General features: G+C 40.7%; 1 protein-coding gene across 1 annotated transcript in view; it reads left to right on the top strand.

Moving 5' to 3' along the window:
- The window catches only part of LOC124795695 (uncharacterized protein MT2145-like), a 621,229-nt gene that overhangs the window by 95,629 nt on the left and 497,980 nt on the right, over positions 1-27,620 (top strand). The window lies entirely within an intron of this gene.

The raw sequence follows: 27,620 nt of genomic DNA, 5'->3' as shown, positions 1-27,620 counted from the left end.
GTATTTTAATGACTCGTAGCCGATGATAATTTGGATGCTTTTAGTTGGGCTTTAAATAATGGGTATTCAGCTCCTTTAAAATCGAAAGTTCCTTACTTGTGAAGTCTTGCATTCTTTGGGCCTTCAGCCTCATTTAAAATATTTTTTTAGCTAAAGCTTTGGGCCTTCTGCCTTTTGAAAATTTATTGTAGTTGTTTTTCAATCATGGGCCTTCAGCCGTCTTAAAACTGAAATTCCTTTCTTGCTAAGTCTTAGATCATTTGGGCCTTCAGCCTCATTTAAAGAAAAAAATTTAAGGATAAAGCCTTGGGCTTTCTGCCTTGTAAAAATTTGAACCATGGGCCTTCAGCCGTCTTAAAAGGTAAAATTCCTTACTGTTAAGTCTTAGATTGTCTGGACCTTCAGCCTCCTTACTTTAAAATTATTTAAGGATAAAGGTTTTCGGCCTTTTGCCTTTAAAGATTTATTGTAGTTGTGTTTTTAAATCATGGGCCTTCAGCCGTTTTAAAAATGAAGGAAGTTGTGCCCTCAAGCCTGTAACCTCCCCACAAAAATTTAAATTGAAATTATAATAATTATTATGGATAGCGATTCTAATTTTTGTGTGACCTCAGAACAAAATTGGTTCCCATTTATTATCTCCGTGCACAAATGCATTCACATTTAATGTACCCACAAAATTCTTTTCTCATTTAATGTAACCTCGAAACAGAAAAATTCCTAAACCTCATAAAAAAATTCAGTAACCTGGTAAAATTTGGACGACAGCAGTGCTGCGTCGTGGCCCTGTAAGATCATTCAGAATAAAAAGCAAAAATTCTTACCACAATAAAAAACGGCGAATATATCTGCTCTTACCTAAAATTTTTTTTGGCACAGCTCCGTGCAATGCTGGCTTATACATTTGTGATTTGTGAAAGGAAGCAACTGATTTTTTTTTGAAATGAATGCTTTTTTAAAAAAAATTACTTTATATTACCAAAATTATTATTAGGACATTTTTAAAACATTTGGATGACAGTTCAGATACATTACTAGATATGCGCGACGCTGCTTCTTTACCTTATACAATAATACTCCATCTCCAGATTCCCGACCAGAGCAGACTGCAGACAAAAGCGGACAACCTCAGACAAGCGACTAGCAACAACTAACTGCTACAGTTACACAGTTCGTACTGCAGTCAACACTGCTCTCTGGTCAGCGATTCTCATATCGCAGACAGCGCATACCTCTTACATAACCCTCCACTGGGGGGCAAAAATTTGGCAGCGATGGTGAGTCAATTGGACTTGCCATGAGCAACAAATTTTTCTTAATTAACTAAGTTTACAGTCACAGAATATATATATATATATATATATATATATATATATATATATATAAAAGTGCAGAACATGAAATAAAATATAGTGCACTTGCACTGAGTACAGAACATATCAAGAGATCACAAAATGTATACGCAATGAGTACAAATCATATTAACAAATGACATAAAGTGCACACGCACTGTAGTACAGAACATATCAAGCAATGACAAAATGTATACGCAATGAGTACAAAACATATTAACAAATGACATAAAGTGCACACGCACTGTAGTACAGAACATATCAGGCAATGACAAAATGTATACGCAATGAGTACAAATCATATTAGCAAATGACATAAAGTGCATACACACTGTAGCATTTTTTTTACCATTTTGCAAGAACTAGGATAGGAAAGGGAAGGATTGCATCATGGTTGTAGCACAGTAGGTTGCACGTAACTGCGCTGAAAGTCCATATCTTTCTACAGAAGCATAACACCAAGTGAGACAATCTGAAGTTCTCTTCCCTGAAGTATTAATCAGTGTAGCCAAAGACACTGAAATGTCGTATTAATATTCAATGTTATCATTTTGGTAGTACATTAGGTACACCAAACAGTGGGACCATAATAACATCTCCATCGCTCAAGGTGGTGGACAGCATGTCGTGTCAACACCACGTTCTTGTAAGGTACACCAACGTAGAATTAGTGCAAAGACCAAATATAGTGCTCCATGATCATGAGGATAGACAGGACAAACGGATATTGCAGTAATTCCCGGTAATTAGGTCAGAAGATGAAGGACATTAAGTCTTATGCCAGTCATCATTGAGAATTACACTAGTCTATCAGTTGATTTGAGTAATTGGTGGCACTCATCGCCTAGTTACTGAACATTTCTGTACTATGTATGAAGTATTACAGAATAATGTTCATAAGTCATCTGATTATAGTGAACATAGGCACTCATTGCCCAGTTACAAACCATTTTATGCATTATTCAAAAGTGATCATTCAACAAGAGTTAATTAATGGCATACTATTTACATAATTCAGCTAGTTATAGTAATCATTGGCACTCATTGGCCAGTTACAAACCATCAGAAGTCATCCTTCAAAACAGGAGCTAATGAGTGTAGCATCAAGCTACTAGTATTCATATATATAGCATGTAAGTGACATAATTCAAATATAAGAAACAGTGGCATTCATTGGCCAGTTACTAAACATATAGCAAGTATTGAATATTACAAAACATTTTTCATCATTCAAGTGACATACGACATATTTAAAATAATTATTGGCACTCATTGGCCAGTTACAAATCATCAGAAGTCATCCTTCAAAACAGGAGCTAAAGAGTGTAGAGCATGTATGCATTATTACAAAATATCTTTCACTATTACTCAGAACTCATCATTCGAGTGACATATGACATATTTAAAATGTAACACACTGTAACTATTACTCAAGGTCTGTGATTAGAAAAACATCATTCAGTATTACTCAGAACTCTCTTAAACTGGTAGCATTATTTGGGACTGTTAATACATTTTTTTATATACTAGCAATGCATTGCGTTGGGATCGATAATTAATTGCTGGGGCATAACAATATTTACTCTTGACTTATTGCTGCAAATGAAGATAGGTAACGTCATTCGTCATGAGTCAGCTGTAGCAAGGTTATGAAACAAATAGAGTATATGTGATCACATTCATGAATAACCCACACAAATGGGTAAAAAAAAGTGCAAGTACTAGAACAGGTTTAATGACCAACTGCTTATAGCACATTAATTTCATGAATAGCTTCTCCTGGAAAAAATACAAAATGGATTATTAAGCTGAAAGAAGAAACGCATATTATGCTGAAAAGTAGTGAACTTCGAAGTAACAGGTAATGAAATGTGTATTAAATATATATGTTCTCTAGCTGTCCTTTCCAAAACCTTCAGTCATCATACCATGCGACATAAGACATACTGTCAAAACGAACTGCAACAAATACTTAAATAACTACATAGCATTTCTTAACTAACAGTAAATATATAAACTTCATCATTATCCTCATCTGCAAAGAAAAACTTAAAAGTGGTGCGTTTAGTGGCCATATAAAGTTTATCACTATCAACACCTGTAAACAAAAACCTCATTATTCATATCACCATAACTTCATTATTATCATCACCTGTAAAGAAAAACTTCATTATTCATACTACCATATTCTTCATCACTATTCATCACCATTCATTATCATCTGCAAAAAGACACTTCATTATTCATTACTCATATTACCATTTACTTCATACAACTATTCTTAGTATAGAGTTCCTTATTTCTAGCATATTTCATCACTAAAACTAAGATGTGTAGTTCTGTCTGATAGCCTGCATCAATCGCCTCGTATTCTGAAAGAAAAAATTAGGTAAGACCGCTATCATACGATGTGTATAGTATATTCTTGTTAAGGCTTGTTAATTCTGATCCATTTACTCTTCGTGACGAGGTATTGTATCTTCTTTCGTTCATTCCGAAGATGAAATTCCCATTTCATAGTAATCCACTGTGGTTTGTTTAATTTATTTCTTTTACACGTTATTGGTTTCTGAAAATGATGAACAATGATTAATGTCTTACATTTAAATCATATACCCATTAAATAAAAACTGGTTTCTAGTGATATAATTGAGCATACAGCATAGCATGACAGAAAACGTAATATGTCAAAAACATAGACAGTGTGCAGGTGCAAAAATGTGCACAGAGTATCACAATGTAGCAGCAAAAAAAAAAAAAAAAAAAAAAAAAAAAAAAAGTAAAATTGTCACGATGTTGAGATATCATAAGGCAAAATGTCAAGGTCAACTGGTGTTTGTTATATCTTAAAGATTTCATACTGCATACAAACAAAACAGTAAAACAATCATACATACATGAAGCATGGAAAATGTGCATGGTCTGATGTGTAACGACAAGAAATGCCTTCTTTGTTCAGCTTGTATGTTGTGTAGTTGATAGAGGCGAGAGTTGAAGACTTTAATGGAAAAAGAATTTGATAAAATTAATATGTCACTAGATAGAATTGCATAATTGGTCATAAAATATGTAAGCTTATCTGGAAAAATGTGCACGGTCTGATGTGTAACGACAAGAAAAGCGACCTGCTAACCTTACCTTGCTGGGCACTTGCCAAGAAAAAAAATACGATAATCATCAGTAAGTGTTCATATAAATATAATTGCATAAGTGGTCATAAAATATGTAAGTTTATCGGGAAAAATGTGCACGGTCTGATGTGTAACGACTAGAAAAGCGACCTGCTAACCTTACCTGGCCGGGCACTTGCCAAGAAAAAATACGATAATCATCAGTAAGTAGTCACATAAATATAATTGCATCATTGGTCGTGTAAAAATCAGGAAATGGCATTACAGTGCGATAAATCATAAAGTATATTCATTTAATAAAGCGTTTAAAATTGGAGACATGGTGATTGCCTTTACTTTTTCTGGTTCTCAAAGTTTCGACGTGTACTACATTGGGGTGAGGAATGCTGCCAATTCGATATGGACCTGCGTATAGAAGCTCAAATTTACTGCATCTACTCTTTCCTCCGTTGGATAAATAATGTGTGCGTACTAATATCTTCTGTCCAATGTGAAAGTCACGGCGTGTACAAACCTGTATTTGCTGTCTTCTCCGGCGCTCTGCGGCACGTTTGATGTTGTTCAGCGCAATGTCACTTATTTCATGGTGTCGTAGTCGACGAGATGTAGGAAAGGTTACTAATTCTTTAATTTTGTTAGGTGGTTCAACATTTTTCAGTATAACAGTCGGAGATAGCATAGTAGATTAATTTGGTATGGAATTAATTACATCCTGGAATGACAGTATGTGTGTGTCCCAATCAATATGTTTTTATGGCAGTATATTCTACACAGTTTACCAATTTCTTTCATTAGTCGTTCACAAGGGTTCGAAGAAGCATGGTACCTGGATATATGGATCGGAGAAATGTTTCTAGCTCGTAACATACGTGTCCATATAGCAGATCGAAACTGTGGTCCATTGTCGGAAATTACTTTCAATACATGCCCTACATGGAATAGAAAATGTTTTACAAATGCTTTCGAAACAGTTTTAGCAGTAGCTTTGCGTAACGGAGTGCGGGTAACAAATTTTGAAGTGAGTTCAACAGCGACAAAGATGTAGCAAAAACCTCTATTAGTTCTGGGAATCGGACCAAAAATATCTACAGCAGCCATGTGTCTCAATTTAACAGGTACGATGTGATGTAACGGAGGAATATGTGAAGTCGTATCTGACTTAGCTTTCTGGCAGATTTTACATGACGCTAAAACTCGTCGAATACGTTTCTCCATGTTGGTAAAATAACAGTTCTGTCTCAGTATAAGAAAACATTTTCTGGCTCCGTAATGTGCGTAACTTAAATGAGTATACCAAATTAATTTGTTAACAAGCACGTCAGGAATACATAATAACCAGTTGTTGCTGTCAGGGTGAGAGCGGCGAAACAGAATATTATTCCGTACAATGTAATGGTTTCTAATGGCAACATTATTCCTATCTTGCCAAAGGTGTTTAATTTCTTTCCATACGTTGTCTTTACTCTGCTCTTGTGCTATGTCTTGTAATGACGACGAAATGAAATTTTCAAATGCAACTGGTTGAATGTACATGACGCTGAAATTTGCTTTGCAGAAGTTGGTTGCGATGTCTTGCTGATTGTTGCTGAGAGAACGGAATAGTGCGTCTGCTACAATATTTTGTGTGCTGGGAATGTGAACAACTGTAAAATTAAATTCCTGTAAATAAAGTTTCCATCTGCTTAATCTGTCGTGTGTAAATTTAGCGGAAAGTAAAAACTGTATAGCTCTATGATCTGTGTAAACGGTAGTGTGTCTTCCATAAAGAAAATGCCGAAATCTCGTAAATGCCCAAACAACACATAATGTTTCAAGTTCTGTAACAGAATAATTGCGTTCAGCAGGTGACAGAATGCAACTTGCAAAGGCGATGTTTTTCATTACTGTAGTGCCATCTTCTTCAATTTCCTGAAAAATGTGTACGTCTAAAGCGGTGTTAGAACTGTCGGTGACAATGGAAAAATTTCTAGTAAGATCTGGATGTGATAAAAGTGGTGCATTCAACAAAGCTTCTTTCACGTTCATAAATTCGGAATATGCTTGCCTATCCCAGGACCAAATAGTGTTTTTACCTGTCAATTGACATAATCTAGGGGTGTCTAAAGCAGAGTAATGAATAAATTTACGAAAAATGTTAATTAAACCCAAAAAGCTGCGTAGTTGTTTCTTCGTCGTAGGAACAGTAATGTCACGTAAAGCTTGAAGTTTTTCCGGGTCAGGCGCAATGCCTTCTGCTGAAATTACATGTCCAAGAAATTTTATAGAAGTTTTGCCAAAGTGTGATTTACTGAGATTAACTGTAAGTCTTTGTGCACGAAAAGTTCGTAACTGTTGTTCAAGAATCAGATTGTGTTCAGACCAGTTAGCTTCTGCAATAAGAATGTCGTCTACGTACGTTGTGATTCTGTCTTTAAGTTATGTCGGAAGTATAGTATTCAAACCGTGAATAAATGCTGCTGAAGAAATAGTTAAACCGAACGGTAATTTACAAAATTGATAAGTCACCAAAACAGAGAAAAGCCGTGTACTTTCGGCAGTTCGGATGGAGTTGAATTTGCCAAAATCCCGATTTCAAATCTAATGTGGAATAAATAGCAGTGCCATGAAATTTCTGTAGAAGGTCTTCTAGTGTCTGTGGACGATCTGTTTCATTAATAATAATGTCGTTGATGTGACGCGAATCAAGTACGAGGCGAAATGAACCATCCTTTTTCTTAACAATATGGAACGGGTTTATGTACGGACTAACTGCCGGTTCAATAATTCCTTGGTCAGGCACAGCTTGCAATTCTTTCTTAACTTGTTCTCTGTGAATATACGGAATGTGATAACGTTTGGCTTTAAATGTGTCGTGCTTTTTAACTTGAAATTCATACATAAATCCGGACATAGTACCAGGAACGTTGTCAAAAACTGGAGCTTGCTGTAAAAGAATTTTGCGTAGTTGCATGCGTTCGTCGTCTGTATTTGCACTGCTCTGTTTAACTTTATCAGAAATCATTTGCATAACGTCATAGTCAGCTTCGTCTGGAATATTATAGTTGTGTACGTACGTATCTGTGAACAATGTGGAATGACAGTCTATGTTACGTGATGCGGAAATAACCTTTGTACAATTAATTGTTTGTTCTTCTGCAGATAAAGAGTGCTGAAATTCTAATGTCAGTTGTACATTATCATCCTTTAACATTAAATAAGAGTTTTCAAAGTCAATAATTGCGTCGTGTTGTACCAGAAAATTCGTACCTAAAATAACGTCTGTCGTCAATAAGGGAACAATCCAAAAATTTGAGTGATATGTATGACCTGCAATACAAAATGATAAATGTGTCTGTAATTTTACATCTACTCCTTTACCAGATACTGCTCCTTTTACTTTAGTTTTGCCTAATGGTACCGTAGGATAGGTATTCTCTTTGTTACATTCGTTGAAAGTTTCCTCATTTATAACTGACATAGGTGATCCAGAATCGATTACTGCTGAAAATTTGGATGATCCAATCTTTACTTCAATGACAGGGTGTGAAATGGTTTTTTAAATAACCGGTCTTTCCTGCAAAAGAGTGTCTCGGATGTCGTCAAAAGTAATAACATTTTCGTGAACAAGATTCTGCGTGTCAAAAGCATTGCTTGCGTTGCTGGAAGATGCAACCTGTACTGTATCTAGTCAAATTCTGTCTGACGTGCTATTATTTTCGGGAGGATGCTGTGGCATTTCCACTATTTGTACTGTTCTGTTATTTCTTCCTGACGTATTACGTTCGGGATGATATCTACTATCTGGTTCATTCATGATAATTTGTTGTTGCGGATGATTTTGCTGCTGGTAAGGCCGACTGTTATTAAACGTACGCTGAAAATTGTGCTCATTACTTTTACGTCTGTCATGATAGTCATTTCTATATGGTGCATTGCGATAGGAATTGAAATGGTGTGTTTTCTGTACGTACTGATTCCCTCGTTGCTGTGCGTTACTATTTGTTGGAGCTGACGCTATACGTGTAGGCGGCGAAACATTAAAGCTTGGTTGACCTTGTACATTACATTGTTGGTTAGGTATGCTAACCGGCTGGTTTTGATGCTGTTGTTGAGAAAAACCTCTATTGTTACCAAAATGCGGTTGCTGATAATTTTGACGATACTGATAATTACACTTCTGTCTTTCATTAAAATTACGCTGCTAGTTCTGGAGTGTCTAATGAAAATTGTTACTTTCGAGTAAAACTTGTCGTATCAGGTTTTCTCTACTTATTCCTAATTCTAGATAGGTCGATAGTTGAAGAGCTGTTCTGATAGATATAAAGGATAGTAGAAGAGAAGGCAGTAGTGCAGAAAACTAAAGATGAAACAGCACTACTACGGCTCGGGGCCCTGTGCACGCTACGGCACATATTCATCGAAGCGTAATGAATCCCCTGAGGTCTATTACGCGCTGCAAATAAATTTTAGTTTCTGCGTTACAGGCAATGCCGGTGAAAATTCAAAAACAAATTATCGTATCCAGTCCAATTCTAATTTCTGCATTACAGGCCAAGCTGACGAAAATACAAAAGCAAATTGTCGTATCCAGTCGAAAGCGTGTACCTGTGCTCTGTTATTTTTAAATACCTTAAATTTTCTTACGAATAAAAATAGCTTATAATCAACGTTATCGTCTCTAAATGTGTCAACAGGTTCAGGATTGCATGAGAATCTGTTTGTCTGTGTCACTTCATATTCTACGTCGCGTGGTCTCTGTAAATTACCTAAGTTATACTGGCTGTGTGAGTCTGACAAATGTTCGCAAAGTGGCGTATACTGTGATGTGTTAAAGGCTGAAACATTTTTCATCTCTGTCACTTCTTGCTGTAAAATTGACAATTTTCTACGTAATGTATTATTGGATGAACCTATCTCACTGGTTGTCTGCTGTAAATTTTGGAATTCGGGTGTTTGATTAAACGAAACTGGTAAGTATTGTCCGATTTGGTGTCATTATTATTTTCGATAACATCAATACGACTGGCCAATTTATCATATTTTTCAGTCAGTATTTTTACCTGATCGTCGTTTTTATTATCACAAGCATTAATTTGTTTTTGTATTTTACGTGTGGTTTCGTTCAACTTTTTAACGTCTGCTTTGATGGCATCGGGACCCTGAATTAGTTCTAATTGTTCAAGTCTGTCGGTCACTGTCTGAAAGTCTACTGTGTGTGTGTCTGTTTTTGCTTTAAGATCGGAGATTTCATCTTGCAATTCGGTGTTCAACTGTTTGATAGTATTAATTTCGTCTGATACTGTAGCAATATTGTTGTGTACGTATGTTTTTGCTTTCGTAAACAACTTACGCTTATCTTCCTGTCTCTGTGCAGTAATTGTTTCCATGACTTGTCGCTTTACTTTATTCTGTTCCTGTATAAATTTACGGTAACGCGTTTCACTGTTTTGTAGGTGGCGATTAAAACGTTCGTCAATTTGGCTGTTCTGTTGGTCAAACTTCGCGTCTACTTTTGCATCCAGTGTGCGTGAAAGTTCTGCTGACATTAATTTAAACTCGTCGCGTAACTGTGTTGCGTTTTCAGAGCATTGTCTAGCGACTGCACTAATTTCATCTCTAAGTAATTTCGTTGTGGCTGCATGTGTATTCCTTAAATCTTGTGCCACAGATCTAATTTCTTCACTACTGTTCCTAGCACAAGCCTTAATTTCCTCACGTAATCGTTCTTTAGTATCATGACATTGCGCGGCAACGGCTGTAATCTGTTCACTAAGCTGTTTGGAATTGTTGTCTAGTTTTTCATTAAGTTGTTTGTAATTGTTGTCTTGTTCTTTCTTAGACTGTAGCAATACTGCCATAATTTGATCCAAGCCAATATTACCTACTCTATTCTCTGTGCTGTTTGATGACGTATCTACAATTGTCACGTTTTGTGTAACCATTTGGTCATTCTTTGATTCACGAAAAGGTTTGCTAATTGGACGTGCACTGTTAATCACTACCTCGGAATCAAATACATCTGTCGTACTTTGAGTACACTGTTCATTTTCGTCAGAAACAATTATCTGTTCGTTACGTAAATTTAGCAAATCGGGTGTGTCAAGCTGGGCAGCGTTCATTGTAACGGAACGCGCCACGTCATCAATTGTCGTTAAATTAACAGAGGACACAATTAAATTTGTTTGCTCATCATTAGCATTAAAATCATTATTAGTGGTCGGTACGCACTGGTTGTCTGTAAATGGAGGACTATCATTAAGACACTGAGTGTAGCAAGTATTATCGGTCAAATTATTCGAGTCGGCTATTTCACTCATTGCACATCGCGCTGTACTGTTAACAGTTTTTCGCGGCATTTTTACACAAATCAAAATTAAGCACAAAATGAAACAAAGACGAAGCAAAAAAATGGAACAAACACAATAACAACAAAGAGCAATATATTGCCGATGATCTGTGAAAGCAAGAGTGACAAATTAGTAAATGCGTTGCGCCAGATGCAAACTACATTTAAGTAAATAAGAGCAGATATATGACTACCTCTCAGAAATTCACAAAGAAATACGATCCTGGCCGGTTGTCGCCAAGTGTATCCTCCCCACACACATAAATTTTATAATTAGAATAAATATTTGGTTGGTGATTCTAATTTTTGTGTGACCTCAGAACAAAATTGGTACCCATTTATTATCTCCGTGCACAAATGCATTCACATTTAATGTACCCACAAAATTCTTTTCTCATTTAATGTAAGCTCGAAACAGAAAAATTCCTAAACCTCATAAAAAAAAAATCAGTAACCTGGTAAAATTTGGACGACAGCAGTGCTGCGTCGTGGCCCTGTAAGATCATTCAGAATAAAAAGCAAAAATTCTTACCACAATAAAAAAACAGGGAAGATATCTGCTCTTACCTAAAAAATTTTTTGGCACAGCTCCGTGCAATGCTGGCTTATACATTTGTGATTTGTGAAAGGAAGCAACTGATTTTTTTTTTAAATGAATGTTTTTTTTAAAAAAATTACTTTATATTACCAAAATTATTATTAGGACATTTTTAAAACATTTGGATGACAGTTCAGATACATTACTAGATATGCGCGACGCTGCTTCTTTACCTTATACAATAATACTCCATCTCCAGATTCCCGACCAGAGCAGACTGCAGACAAAAGCGGACAACCTCAGACAAGCGACTAGCAACAACTAACTGCCACAGTTACACAGTTCGTACTGCAGTCAACACTGCTCTCTGGTCAGCGATTCTCATATCGCAGACAGCGCATACCTCTTACAAGCCATAAGACTGTGTGACCTATTCAGTTGATAGGTAAGCTCGGAAATTTGCGCTGTAATGTTTGGGCAACTAAATAAAGTTATATATATTCGAGTGTAACTGACAGCCGCTCATTTTTGGCCCCTATCCACAATTTCAGCTACCTGTTCTGTCTTGCGGATTTAACCAGGCGTTTCACTTAGCAAGTAATAAGTGATAGAAAGGCTATAAAAAGGTACAAAAATAAGAATAATGACCAACCATGCTGTATAAAAAGACGTACCAATAAACTAGCGGTTCGACAAGGGTGTAGCTTATCACCGAGACTTTTTTAATATAAAGAGTGGGGCTGTTAAGACTGTTTCTGGAAATATCTGGGACACTACAATCCGGGTGAAAAAATTTTTTAAATAAAAGTTGTTCGTCTCCAAAGGGGACATACAATGACACGAAACTCGACCTCCGCCCCTCTTCAATGGGAACCCCCCTCCCAGTTTTTATTGCGGATTCGGATTCTCCGGAAAAAAATACGTAACTTTTGAATGCAACAGCTTTATCATTGCGTCATTGCGTGATGAAAGGCGCTGTAATCGACACAAATCAAAATGGGTTAAAACCGTAGAAAAGTGATAGGGGATTGTTCGGTATGTTAATCATTGTGCCGTGAAAGACGGACAAGGAAACGGCGGAGCGAAACGGTAGTGGTTCACTTTGATGCAAACATTCGAACAGCAAACATCACTTCCTATGTGTGGAACGATGTTGACGATTGCAGAGAGGGTAGATTTCATTGCTTCGTACTTTCCGTCAAATAGCCATGTAGGACATGAGAACCTGCATGCGAACCTGTTCTTAAACGACAGTTCCTTATTGCAACCAGAAGCGTTCAACCATCACTAAGAATCCAACCACGCCCTGCTACGAACGAAAATGCCGCACTGGGTGTTTTAGCTGTAACTGCTGCATATCGATTCGCGGATAATCGCACGAGGTACAGGAATTTCGCGGCGAAGTGTTCTGCACATACTGTATGAATACAAATACCACCCATATGACCTGTCGTTGCATCAAGACCTACAGGCGGACGATTTCCAAAGCCGCTTGAATTTTTGAATTTGGATACAACAAAAACTAGCAACCAATGACGATTTTCATTCCCAGGTACTTTTCTCTGATGAAGCAATGTTTATGAATCGTGGTCACGTGAATCGGCATAACATGCACTAATTGGCAGTGGAGAATCTCCACTGGTTTAAAGCAGGTCGAGCTTCTACGCCCCGGAAATCTGCACTGGTTAAAGCAGGTCGGGCTTCAACGCCTCTGGAGTGTCAGTGTTTGGTGCAGTGTGTTAGGATCTCATTGTTCACTATTTCATAGACGGTAATGTCAATAGTCGAATGTATGGCGAAGTTTTAGATAATATTTTGCCAATACAACGGAAGATGTTCAAATGGCTCTGAGCACTATGGGACTTAACATCTGAGGTCATCAGTCCCCTAGAACTTAGAGCTACTTAAACCTAACTGATCTAAGGACATCACACACATCCATGCCTGAGGTAGGATTCGAACCCGCGACCATAGCGGTCGTGCGGTTCCAGACTGAAGCGCCTGGAACCGATCGGCCACTCCGCCCGGCAAACGGAAGATGTCCCACTTCAAACAAGACTGCATATGTGGTTTCATCATGGCCTTCCAGCGCTTTATTCATGGATATCTCGAAGTTCTGAATCGACACTATCCTGTTGATGGAGTGGATGAGGACGTCGTGATGAGTGGCCGGCGCGTTCACCCGGCTTGACGCCTCCAGATATTTTCCTGTGGGGAATGCTAAAAGAGAAATGTTTCCTGGACGTACCAACAACCTCCGCAAATACGCGGCAGCGAATTGTCACTCAATGAGCGAACAGTAGTGAAGACACACATAGAGACGTAGGACTGTCTTTCAGAAAGACGGTTGCAATGTGTACTGCAGCAAACACACCATTTCGAACATTTGCTTCAGTAAACTTGAAGATTTGTGAGAGCAAGGGGACTCACCTAAAACAAGCCCCGATGGTGAGAGGCAAGGGGAATCACATTAACAAAGCACCCTGAAGGGAACAAAACACATGTCCACGTCGTTGTCCCTAGGTAGCGATAAATGTAGCTTTTTCAACACTGATAAACAAACGAATGATCTGTTCAAACCGCTTTCCACTTTATCGCCTTCTGTGAAAGTAATTACAACAAACATATGGAACAATTCAAACAACTTTCGGTGAAATTAATAGCAAGGGTGCAATGGAAATTCCACTGTTAAATGCAGAAGAGAGCAGATAGATGGAAAGAGTATATCGAAAGTCTATATGAGGGCGAAGACTTTTCTGATGACATGATAGAAGAAGAAACACGAGTCCATATAGAAGACATACATGATCCAGTATTAGAATCAGAATGTAAATGATCTTTGGAAGACCTAAAATCGAATAAGGCAGTAGGGATAGGTAAAACTGCATCAGAATTTCTAAAATCATTAGAGCAGGGGGGGCGAAAAACGACTGTTCACGTTGGTGCATATGAGTTTGGCGATATACCGTCTGACTTTCTGAAAAACATCATCCACACAATTTATCACGGTATAAGTATATATTTTTTATTTTTATAACTATATATTTTACAATTTTGGTTGGGGTGGCTTTAAATATTGTGGGCTAGCATGAGACTTTTAATTAACTTATACCGCGATAACACTCATACGGACATCGGCTGCCCCAAAGTACGTACGATACAATATATTTTAAACACAGCGCGCGACTCACCGCCTTCTAGTAAATAGTTTACGTGAGCGCTGCTATTTAGAAAAGAAAATATGCGTATTCTTACGCAAACTGTAATTATTAATATGGCTCTCAGGGGCTACTGTTTATTTATGTACCAAATTACATAAAGATTAACTGAGATATTGCGGAATGTAATGATTTTCAATATTTCTTATTCATTATTTGCAAGGCAAAACTGGAGAGAATCTCGTCTGCCGTTAGGCGGCCAAAATGAAACATACTGAACTCATTCAGTGTTGTGAATTTTGGTAACTGAAATTAATTTTAACTTCGAAATTAATGAAAGATCAAAATTAAGAAGTCTCTCGCATTTACATTTAATATTATGATATGAAATTTTAATTAAATAATACAGTCAGCGTAATGGCCGAGATGAGCTCCCTGCACTATGAAGTTCTGTAAAAAATTTGTTAATTATAATTAACGGTTGCGATCATGCGAGGTGACAACAAAGTCAATAATACACACTTTCTAATAACAATTTCTATTATGTTTTTCAAAAATACAGATAAGACTTAATTATCAGACAGCACTACAATGGCGGCCTACCGCTAGACGAAACAAAACAGGAGAGATGGTTCAGTCAAAGCATTGGCTCTGACCTTCGTGGCCTATGTTACACAGAGGTTATACAAAAAAACTGTTTTGTTAATTACATAGGTATCTGATTATAACTTACGTTCTTTACTATTTGTTATACATCGCGCACACGTACAGTCTTGAAATAATTTATAATTCACACGTCTCATAACAAAAACTTCCTTTCCATTTCTCCAAATGTCCATTTATGTGACGTACCGTCACAAATTCCAAAGATTGCAAGACCTGACAAGAGCGAGAACTATCGCTTGATGACAAGGATAATATACAGAAGATTGTAAAAGAAAACTGAGGATGTGTTAGACGACGATCAGTTTGGCTTTAGGAAAGGTAAACACAGTAATCGGACAACACCAGCATCACCCCATATTGTGGGTTGCCTATTTCAGGGGCAAACCTATGGTTCTCTTTTGATTGACGGTCCTTCACCTATTCTGCTAAGGCCCCTGAGGATAATCCACCCTTTTGATTGACAGGTCCTTCACCTACTGTTCAGTTAAGTGTTTTTTTTTCCAAGAAACCCCCACCCATCCCTCGTCCCCCCCCTCTTCTCCCTGTCCCCCTCCTCCCCCCATCCCTCTGGGAATTCCCCTCACCGATAAAAGCGCATTTTTCACAACACACTTAAACCACGATCCTGTCTGTAGCAGTAGTTGCCATGATTAGATGTCGAATATCGCTGGAACACTCACACATCCTGTGCGCTCATGTCCTGAGGTCCACACATTGTGCGCCAAACCCCTCATATGCTGCCAGCGCCAACGTTCAGAGGTTGGTGAAAACTACTGCCGCGATCACAGCCGCATTCGGGGACACGCGATTATGGCATAGGGCAGCCCCCCTGGATATGGAGAGCATTCAGGGATGATTGGAGTGGTAGGAATTCGGATTTTACCAATAAGTTCCATGCATACACCCGTAATTTTGAATCTTCTCTCACGCAATACACACGTCCACTTCTGTCGTGCTTAGCCAACACACTGGTCGCTTTATCAGCCTCGCTGCTGTGGGATGATCAAACAGGTCGGCGTATTCTTTGTACCTGACCAACCTTCACAGGCTGAGCTATTCCGCAACTTGCAGTCGCGCAAGCGTCGTGACCACTTCTGCCACCAAGCGAGGTGGCACAGTTGTTAACACACTGGCCTCACATTTGGGAGGACGACGGTTCAAACCTCTATCCAGCCATCTTGATTTAGGTTTTCTCTGATTTCATTAAATCACTTCAGGAAAAAGCTGGTGTGGTTCCTTTGAAGGCCAGGGCCGACTTCCTTCCTCATGATTTCCTACTCCGGCGGGACAGATGAAATTTCAATTTCTTACCTTCACAGGGAGAGACGACCATCGTAATAAAACGAGGTGTATTAACCGAATTTATTAAGCAATATGCAGTATAAACCTGATATTTACAACTTCTCTGTGCTGTTAGCTTAAGAGACTTCTTATGTGGCGAGCTTTTGGTTACTTTAAGGGGGTTCGAAAGTGAGGTGTCCTACGACTGCGGTAGATCTTAGCACTCCGCCATGAGCCAGAAATGAATTTAATATTCTAGTCCTATGATGCAGGACGTAGCAGCTATTCAGCCGATTGGAATGATTTTTTACGTGTCTAGAAAATACTTAAAAGGAAATATAGGCTGTGCACCACTGTTAAAGGGTTTTCACAACAAGTAACGATGCTTTAGCGATTTGAGAATGCGTGTATGCCTCGATTTCTTCTGCCTTTGAAAATAGCTCGTATAAAAGGAGCAATGTACATATCACCCGAGAATTTTCAGCTGTATGGTCGTAAACATCGCTGTCTCGGATTGAGTAAAGCGGATTTTTTAAACTGGTGTCTCTGTCGGGTGGAATTGTTTAGAACTACTGTATACATCCAAGCCACAGCTGTTTTTTAGCGCACCGCAGCTGGCGGCGTTTGTTTCACTGTGCACCGCGGCTTTTGGCAGAAGTGGTCACGAGGCTTCAGCAACCGGAAGTTGCGTATTGGGTCAGCCTGTGATGGGTGGTTAGGTCCGAAGAATGCTCCAACCTGTCTGGTCTTGCCCGCGGCCACGAGAACTGGCGATGTGACCTATGTGTTGGGTGAGCGCAACAGAAGCGGACGTGTGGGTTGCATGAGAGAAGATTCAAAATGATGGGTGTTTGCACTGGACGTATTGATAACATGCGATTTCCTACACTTCAGTCATCCCTGGAGGCCCTCCATGGTTGGAGGTGGTTCAATCCGCCATACGCGCGCGTCTACGACTGTCACTGCGATGACGACGGCAGTTTTCACCGATTTCTATGCGTTGGCGCCGGCGGCGTATGAGGGTTCAAATGGCTCTGGGCACTATGGGACTTAACATCTGAGGTCATCAGTCTCCTAGAACTTAGAACTACTTAAACCTATCTAGCCTAAGGACATCACACACATCCATGCCCGAGGCAGGATTCGAACCTGCGACCGTAGCGGTAGCGCGGATCCAGACTGAAGCGCCTAGAACCGATCGGTCACACCGGCCGGCTTATCACGCGACAGATCCTTTCCTCCCTGCTTCTTCGTCCCAGTGTAACTGAGAAAACTAGCCAACTTATGAATTCTATATTACTTTTGTAAAGCCAATCGCAACATCAAAGGGGGTTTATTCTCTAAAACGTTGCGGCGTACAAGACCTCGGATGTATTTAGTGATATGATTTACTTGTGGTGGATATTTCATTACTTGATTTGCATAATGTTTGTGTGTAATACTCAAACGTAGAAAATGTGGTTCATTGCGAAGAAGGATGTTCGTAAGGTTGAGGTGAGTGTTTTAAGCGATCTATTTGATTCCTGTAACCTGTTAAACAATTTATTTGATAGGGTAGTGCAAATGGTTATTTCACTTTATTTTTGGCATCGAAATGGCGTCAGCCCTCCCTTTGTCTTCAGTATTAACCAACAGAACACTGTATTCTGAGGAGAGATGAAACCTCCGTCTGCATATTTCGAGATGTTTGCTCATGCAGACAAACAGGGAGTGGCGTCTTGAGAAACACAGAGGTAGGAAGCGAGTCTGGAATTTCTCGATCAGCAGAATGCCACCACATGATTCTTTGTTTGGGGGTCGCGAGATCAAAGGAGGCGGAGATGCGGTCTGTTGTATTTAGTAACTTTATCTGTAATTAGGACACTGGGCCGTTTTGACCTCCGTGGCGGTGCCTTGACGATAGACACAAGCGCTGGAGACCCCAAACGGTGGCTACTGTACTGCACTTCATGATCTGTAGACCCTTTTTGCAGGGTTTAACTATCAGTGCAGTATGGCTGCTCCATGTTTTGCAATATGTACAAAACAGTTTGCCATTGAAATTCTAGTAATTTGTCCATCTGCAGAAAGTGGCGGTGGGCTTCGAAATACGTCATAAACTTTTAAATGTATAATTGCTTTGATTTTTCCATCTGTGCTTAGACACCAGGGTGCTTCGAAAAGTGAAGAAAATAGAAAGTATGAGGCATAACATCCCTGCTATATTTTCTCTTGAGTTGTCTCTGGAGTACTGGATTTGGTTTCGTGAATCCATAAACAACACTGTGCACGCTCTGCACCGTTATTCGACTCCCTGATAACTGCTGGAACAGCTTAGAGAGCCTGTATAGGGAGAGAGTGGCCAACCGGACGATACGGCGGCCATTTTTCTGCCAAACTGCGGGCGGGACTTTTGAATGGCCAGTAGTGGAGTACACACTCACCGAATCAAAAGCACAAGACAATATGGCGAAATCATTCGTTAAATGCCTTTCTTTACAGCAATAATATACTCATAGTAGCCTACTACGTACAGCACAGGAAAATTTGATACAGTAGCTGTAAAAATTATTAGTTACTTGCATTTATCTCCTTTAAAGTTCGTTTACTAGACATATTGCAATGAAAGTAACGTAAATAAAAAAAATACAGTGTATAGAATTTGTTTTGTATCGGAAGTGCATAACGCTAAAGATTAAACGTACCTGTATTACGTCAGATGAATGAAAGTCGTAAGCAGTTGTTTACTTGTGACATGTAAAAAGTGTGAGACGTATTAGTACTTCTTGTCACGTCTTCAAACTTTTTGCATGTCACAAGTAAACAATTGCTTACGACTTTCTTTCATATATATTTCGTAGATAACAAACGAAAAAGATTACAAAAATCAGGTAACGTTAAATGTAGGCTACAGTAATAACGACCAAATATAACAAGAAAACTACCGTATCCCTTCTACGCCACAGTAAGTAGGCCTATTAAAAACTGTCTTCAAGAGTACCTACAATTATTTACTACGAATAATGTTTCAGCAACCACGACAACTGCGGAAAACGTGCTTACAACTTGCCTGCATCAACAGTCAGCCAATAATACTGAAACCAAAATAATGCCTAGTGTTATGATTCGGAACGAAATAAAATTTGACGCCTACCGACTTCATCACAAAACGCTTCATTATTTCAACTCGTATTTAAAATCGCAAACGCTAATTACGTACTAAAAACGATATAGAACTAAATCGAACATGCATGCACAACGCGTAACAAGTCTCGCAATAATTCAAATACCTTTTCATCGTTTCCAAAAGTCCTCTGAACTTCAATTCAACTCAAAAGCACGGCGAACATAAGAAGCGCGAGAGACGTTTGGCAGAAAAATGGCGCCAAAGCTAATCAACCAATCACGGGTAACTTCACCTATGGCCACTCACTTTGTATACAGGCTCTCTAGAATAGCTGTCTCGCTTGCCACCTAGCGGAAACATCGGGAACTAATAGTATTAAGTGGGAATAATACTTAAGGATGTACGGCATTCAGTACTGTTCCAAACATTTCTGTACGTTATTTACCCACTTCACAATTAAAGGTTACTTTTGTATTAATAATTTATAAACAGCTTCTATATTGGCAGGTACTGATTACTGACCGTTTCTGAAGTGTTATGAAACAAAATTATTTTAAATTTAGTTACGTACAATATTTTAGCAATGTTAAGTCAGCGTGTCACTTTTGATTTTGTAGGCGTATACGAACTAAACATAGCACTGCTGTTAGCTAACGGTGGTAGCGACAAGAAAGGAAGGAAAGTCAGTTATGGTACGAGAAAGACCACCAAAAATTAAAGAACAATCGCTTTTACCTTTTCTATGTTCCCTCGGAGACCGGTTGAGATCTACATGCATTCATCATGTCAATTGTTATTGACAAGGTGTGAGACTCCCACCCAGTTCCTGTCGGTTAGGATATTTTTACAATCATTTTCCTCAGTCGTGGCTGTGAGTGGTACACCATTCCTTGCAGACACGCTGGACAGTCAACGTCGATACACATTCAAATCGCGCAACTTCATTCAGAGCTGTCATGGGCGCGTCCAAATACGATAGCTGGTCAGGGTGGCCGAGCGGTTCTAGGCGCTACAGTCTGGAACCGAGCGACCGCTACGGTCGCAGGTTCGAATTCTGCCTCTGGCATGGATGTGTGTGATGTTCTTAGGTTAGTTAGGTTTAAGTAGTTCTAAGTTCTAGGGGACTGATGACCTCAGATGTTAAGTCCCATAGTGCTCAGAGCCATTTGAGCCAAACACGATATCTTCTTTCCGCCATTTCGTCATGCCTGCACAAGGACCCATGTTGATGCGCCGATTCCATACAATCGACTGTCACATACACAACACTTCACACACGTACGTCACCGATGGAAGATCACGTGACCGCCAGTAGCCACACCTACTGCCTCAACAGCGTTCCAAAGTAACCGTCCCATCAGGCCTCTGAAGGCCCAACGGTACCTACCGTCAGTCATGTCATCCTTAGACGAAATGCCACGCTGGATGCAGATGTGGAGGGAGATGTGACCAGCACACCGCTCTCCCGGCCGTTGTCAGCTTTCGCGATCGGCTACTACTCAATCAAGCAGCTCTTTAATTGGCCTCACAAGGGCTGAGTGCACACCGCTTGCCAATAGCGCTCGGCAGACTCGCACGTTCACCCACCCAAGTGTCAGCCAAGACCGACAAGCTTTTTTTCGCTGATCTGACAGGAACAAGTGTTATCACTGCAGCAAGGTTGTTGGCGTCTTCGGTCAAGGGGTGACCAGTCTTATCCTGTGGACTTAATGGCCCACTAAAGGTTGCCATTACATCGGCACGTGACGCTCATGCGGTGCACCAAAGGTGGCCGACAGGAAAGGCGGGAAAGCCCAGCAGTGAATAGCGGGCTGACTGCCAGACGGAGCCAGTGTGCGTCGGCGGGGCGAGCGTGACGCCGCCGGCTGACGAAACGGCGCCAGCACGTGGCTCCGAGCGTGCACACGGAGCGCCCGCCCCGGCCGTTTCGTCACTCCGCGCGCAGGGGGCTGTCGGTGGCGTGGGACGAATGGGAACACAGGCCGGCTGCGGGAGGTGACGGCCAGCGTCAGGCTGCTGCTTGTTTGTAAAATACGAGGGCTTTCAGTACGTGATGCATTACATTTTTTTTCTCAGCCAGTTTCGATTGAAAAAATGCAGAATTTGTTGCGGGACATCGTGAAATATTCCCGCTTCAGCCTTAAGGCTAGGCGCAAATTAAGAAGCGTGTAGCACGTGTGACGTGACACGACACTACAGCGCAACACGCACGTGCCGCACGGGTCACGCGGGTTCAGCGCATATTGCGACGCGTACACCATACGTACTTCGCACACGCCGACTGGCGACGCTCTGCACTGACTGAACCGAAGCGCGCGCAACCTCTTATCTTTCTCAAACGATTTTACAGGAACTATTCTCTGAAAATATTTGATTTTTGCCTTACGTGTAGCGTTATATGTCAGCTTCGTGACCAAGTGCCCATCATCTCGCTAATGACCATTCTTATTGTAATGTACACATTTTAGTAAGACACTACGCAAAACTCAAAAAGTTTGCAACGAAAATTAGGAGTCGCTACGATTTTACGTTTGGTGTGTATTACACCATATGTTGCTGTGTATGAAATTTAGCTAACATGCTGAATTTTTGTTTAGACTTGGGAGGAGATCTCTATCTGCCTCTGATCTCGAGAAAATGGATCCCATGTAGCGCGCTCACTTCCGATCTCACGCCCGCGAGAATGAAATACTCGCAACATCTCTCATATCTCCTAAACCGCTCGAGACATCGAAACGAAAGTTTGGCGAATGATAGCACACAAGGAGGAGAGTGTTTTGCCAATTATTAAACACACGGAACTTCCTTATCTATGGCTATTTATCACTACTTACACTTCTTTTTTTATTTATTTCACTCCAGTGACTGTAATTTTTTAAGAGTTATCGACAGCTAGCGAAACAAGAGCTTCCTAGTATGAAAATAAAAATGAAATTTCTTCTTTTGTTACTGCAAACCGATACTATGAGGTTTTTCGTAAGCTATTGAGCTCTGTGATTGCCAATTACTTGTTTAATGAGGCCCTCCGTTTCGGAATTCTGTCTCAATAGCTGCTGTGAGATGAGTTTAGCAAATTACATTGTGACAGAGGAAGTACAATTAAACCAGTCACCAAGAGAAAAGTGGCCTTTACTCATAAATGGTGATGCTTCTTCGAATAAGAAAAGGTTAACAACTCACACAAAAACAGATTGGCAATTCTGTTGGAATTTTGGTGGAATCCCCGTAACCCATCGTATTTTTAACACTGAGCGACTGGAATGGAAACTTACCAAAGGATTTTATTGCTTTTCTTGATCTGAGCAGTATTAAAATAATGACGAGCGTTCCTTCAGGCGGGATGATAGGCACATGCCAGATACTGTTTACTCACCTAGGGCTTGCCAAACTGACAATGCGTGATCGCGAATAAAATAGTTGTTATTGAGAAAAATAAATAATTGATCTGTCGCACAACACAATGGTCAGTGTATTGTCAGCAGCGAAGGATAATGCGCGCGACAGGAATGCACAAGCTAGCCATGTGTGTGCCTTGTGAGATGCAGTTCGAAAAACATTGTCATGAAAGTAGATCTGCCTTTATCAGCAGCACATTTCAACAAATTAAATACATCTAATCATAACACTCTTTTAGGATATTCCTACTTTCGTAATAATACCATTTTCTTCATTTGTGTAGCCTATTGTTGTATAATTAGTTTATTAATGCTGATAATGTCCATGCAACAATTGAAGTGCTTTTTCTCATCACGGCGAACCAATTAAAACATTGTCATTTGTGAGTGCTTTTCGACTGTTTCTAGCTTGCAGTGGAAATATGTTGTTCACATGCATGTAGTACAGTGTGTCGTATTACATTATTACATCCATATCAGAGTAATCACAGTGAAACTTCTGTACTTCAGATCTTGGACGCTTTTTACCAGAAGCACAAAGGGATCACACCTGTGGAGATTATCCCTTTCTAAATTTTTGTAACAGACCGTGCAGATACACTAGCTTACTAGGCAGCGAGAAGATAACCTTGCTTTACTTTCCTGCCTTGATTCTTAATGATTTTATAATATTCCTTGCTTCCTTATTCACTACCCTCTGTCCCTTCTTGCGATCTGAAAACACCGCGGAGGCATATGGTGCAATTCCAGCGGCCAGTGGTTCATCAGTTACTGAAGTATACATTTTTCTTGACAGAAGAAAAACAAAACAAAACTATGCAGATATAAATAACAGAAAAGTATAACGTGCTAACGAAGAAAGCTGGAGCGTTTAAATGAAGTTCCCTTAGGTGGTGGCGCTATACGTTGTTTTAAAAATTACGTCTGTAAAGGAGGTGCGTTCCAAGCAGAGAGCTGTCACTGAGTTTCTTTTTGGCGGAAAACCGAAGGATCGCAGATATTCATAGGCGCTTGCGGAATGACTACGGAGACCTGGCAGTGAACAAAAGCACGGTGAATGGTTAGACGAGGTGTCTGTCATCAACGCAACGAGGTCGCGCAAACCTGTCTCATTTCCCGCGCGCCCGTCGGCCGCACGCAGTTGACTCCTGCAGTGTTGGAACGTGTGGACACTCTCATTCGAGGTGATCGACGGATCACAATCAGACGCCTCGATCCTCAACTGGAAGTGTCTGCTGAGACACTCGTCAACCACTTGAGGCACATCCATTCTACAGCCCAATCTCGTACCTTCCGACTTCCATCTGTGGGGCCCAATGAAGGATGCACTCCCCTGGGAGCGCTACGTGGATGATGGGGAGGTTACTGATGGGCGACGTTGGCTCCGACGTCGACCGCTAAGAGTGTTACCATTCGGGCATACAGGCCCCAGTAGCGGGGCGTAACGTGTCGCACTGAACGGAAATTATTTTGAAAAATAGGGTTTTGTAGCCAAAAGAGTGGGGAATGGTATAGTATACTGGAATCCAAAATAAAACCAATCTGCTTTCAGAAAAAAAATTGTTGTTACTTATTGAACGCCCCTGGTATGGTAACAACCGCCAAGTCCTGTTAGTAAAATAATTCTTTATTTACTGCCAAGTATCATAAAACTAAATACAGTGACCTACACGGCAAAGTTCCTATTGTGGCTTCAAATACCGTAAAAATCATCTTGCGTCACAGCCGTCAGCGCCCGTGGGGGTCCTGAGAAGTAATGCCCCCGATTTTTTATGTGAAAACTCTTAAGGCTTTTTAAATACAACAAACGTTATTAACATTCGACATCTTTAGTTCTCGTTTTCCCGTCCCAGCACAGCCTCACTATACCAGAAAGAAGTGCGAACTGCGTAGCGCAATCGGGACGTTAACGACAGTGGGTTAGTTATAAATTGTAGTCAAACTTTATATTGGAGATGAGATGGAGAGAATCTCCTTGGTTTGAAGCAAATAAGTTTCCTGAAAATAGGTTACAGAATTGCAATAGCCAAAAAAGATTGGTTAATTTCTATCAAGATTATTCTCACATATACTTATGTGAGGTGTTGCACCATAAACCACTTAGTGAGATTGTCTATTTATTCGGACTTGCTATTTCAAAGCTAATTGCCGAAACATATAAGAAACAAGTACAAAGCAGTCACTTGTTCTTGGTTAGCACTGAAATCTAAGTAATTTAGACAAAGACTGACAGCCTCTGTTCAACACTATTCCAATGAAACTCTAAAAATCCTACTTGACCTGCAGTTCCTGAGTGTCCAGCAGGGTCTATCACCGTCTTCTCGTAGTTGAAGTCTTTATCCGCTGTATCGGCTGCTATGGGCCTACTCGGCCCCGCTGGCGTCTCGCTGCGGAATCTCCAAACTGCCGGCACTGGCTCTGAATCTGCATCTCAATCTCTGCTTCTAGCTATTCCGCTGTCTGGCCTTTTATTTCATTTCTCATGTACTTGGGTGCACACGAGTTAATTTGTTTCACACGACCCTTTCATTTCTAAGTGATCGGATTGCATAGTAATGCTCATGGTTCCACACGACACTCTCGTTTCTAATTGGTCGGCTTGTGCAAGAATGCCTTCGCTTCCACACGACACTTTCGTTTCTAGCTGCACACGTGACTGACACTCTCTGTTGCTGTATTATCGCCCTGGTGTTTGCGTCTTCCATTGCGCAAGTTTGATTCATCCTGCTTCCTCTGGCAGGAAGTCAAACACTAAGTTATTTGATCTACAAGCCATACTTGGCAGCCTCCGCCTCTTATCTTGTCCCTACGTCATGGTGGACTATTTCTTAATGTCGGCTGCCTGTTTGCCTAAGGACCCTGGAGTCTTATTATGGTCACAAAAGCAACAACAAAAATTAAAATTTTCTACGGTCACAACATCCTGTCTACACCTTTGCAGCCCTCTGCCGCTAGACGGCTAAGAATTGTAGCGCGTACCATGGCAGTGTGTAACGTAATTGCTGTACGCAGGGGGGGGGGGGGGGGGGGGGGTGAGAAGCAGCGTGCTGCAGTCAAGATTCTGGTTCGAAAAGTTCGTCCACATATGGAGCACTCTCTCCTTCAGCAGGACAATGCCACGCCACACACGAACGTTGCGACATGTACAACAATCCGAAGCGTTGGGTTCACTGTCGTTCATCATCCATCATACAGTCCTGAGTCGGCCCTATCCGATTTTCATCTGTTCCAAAAACTTACGAAACACCTTCGAGAACTTCACTTTGATAGCGATGAAGCGGTGCAAGCAGAGATCAGGTTGCGCTTCCATCAAACATTCTGCGGTGAAGGTATGAACAACGGCCTTGCCGCAGTGGTAACACCGGTTCCCGTCAGATCACCGAAGTTAAGCGCTGCCGGGCTGGGCTAGCACTTGGACAGGTGACAATCCGATCTGCCGAGCGCTGTTGGAGAGCGGGGTGCACTCAGCCCTTGTGAGGCAAGCTGAGGAGCTACTTGATTGAGAAGTAGCGGCTCCGGTCTCGGAAACTGACATGCGGTCGGGAGAACGGTGTGCTGACCACATGCCCCTCCATATCCGCATCCAGTGATGCCTGAGGGCTGAGGATGACACGGCGGCTGGTCGGTTCCCGTTGGGCCTTCATGGCCTGTTCGGGAGAAGTTTAGTTTCGTTTTTAGAAGGTATGAACAAACAGGACTCTAGTTGGTAGAAACGTGTTCGTCGCCAGGGTAACTATGTCGAGAAATAAATATGCAGACACGAAGAATAAAGATGCAGAAGGTAAATAACGTTTGTTTTATTTAAAACCTTTAATATTTCCCACTTAAGAAATTCGGAGGCATTACTTTTCAGCACGCACTCGTAAAACCCATCACACTGTCAGTAGTAAAATTCACTACAAGAGTTACTCATTAGTCGCAGGCTGTCATTAAAAGGCCCCACTATTTCCTGTGGGGGCATCCTCAAACTCTGGATAGCTACTAAACTTTCCTTGTATGTACTATTTCATCATCGAAGTTCTATTTCCGTACAAGGCTACACTCTAGAAAAATACCCAGCAAAGACTTAAATTTATCAGAATGAATTTACCACTCTGCAGTGGAGTGTGCGCCGATTTGGAACTTCCTGGGTGATTAAAACTGTGTGTCGGAGCGAGAGTCGAACGCGGGACCTTTGCCTTTCGCGGGAGAACTTCTGTGAAGTTGAAAGGCAGGAGATGAGTTACTGGCAGAAGAAAAGCGGCGAGGACGGGACGTGAGTCGTGCTAGGGTAGCTAAGTTTGTAGGGCTGTTGTTCGCGAGAGGCGAAGGTCTTCTTTTCGAGCCTCGGTACGGCACACAGTTTTAATCTGCAACTTAAATTTATATTCTAACATCTCTTTGCTATTTTGTCATATAATGACATTAGTGGGGATGCGCGGCAGTTACGTGATCTCGTCTCTCTTCGTCGCCTCTCTCTCTTCGTCGCCTCTCTCTCTTCGTCGCCTCTCTCTCTTCGTCGCCTCTCTCTCTTCGTCGCCTCTCTCTCTTCGTCGCCTCTCTCTCTTCGTCGCCTCTCTCTCTTCGTCGCCTCTCTCTCTTCGTCGCCTCTCTCTCTTCGTCGCCTCTCTCTCTTCGTCGCCTCTCTCTCTCTTTCGTCGCTCTCTCTCTTCGTCGCCTCTCTCTCTT

This window comes from Schistocerca piceifrons, chromosome 4, assembly GCF_021461385.2.
Source record: "Schistocerca piceifrons isolate TAMUIC-IGC-003096 chromosome 4, iqSchPice1.1, whole genome shotgun sequence".
Taxonomy (NCBI): Eukaryota; Metazoa; Arthropoda; class Insecta; order Orthoptera; family Acrididae; genus Schistocerca; species Schistocerca piceifrons.
This window is presented reverse-complemented; position numbering and strand designations above follow the sequence as displayed.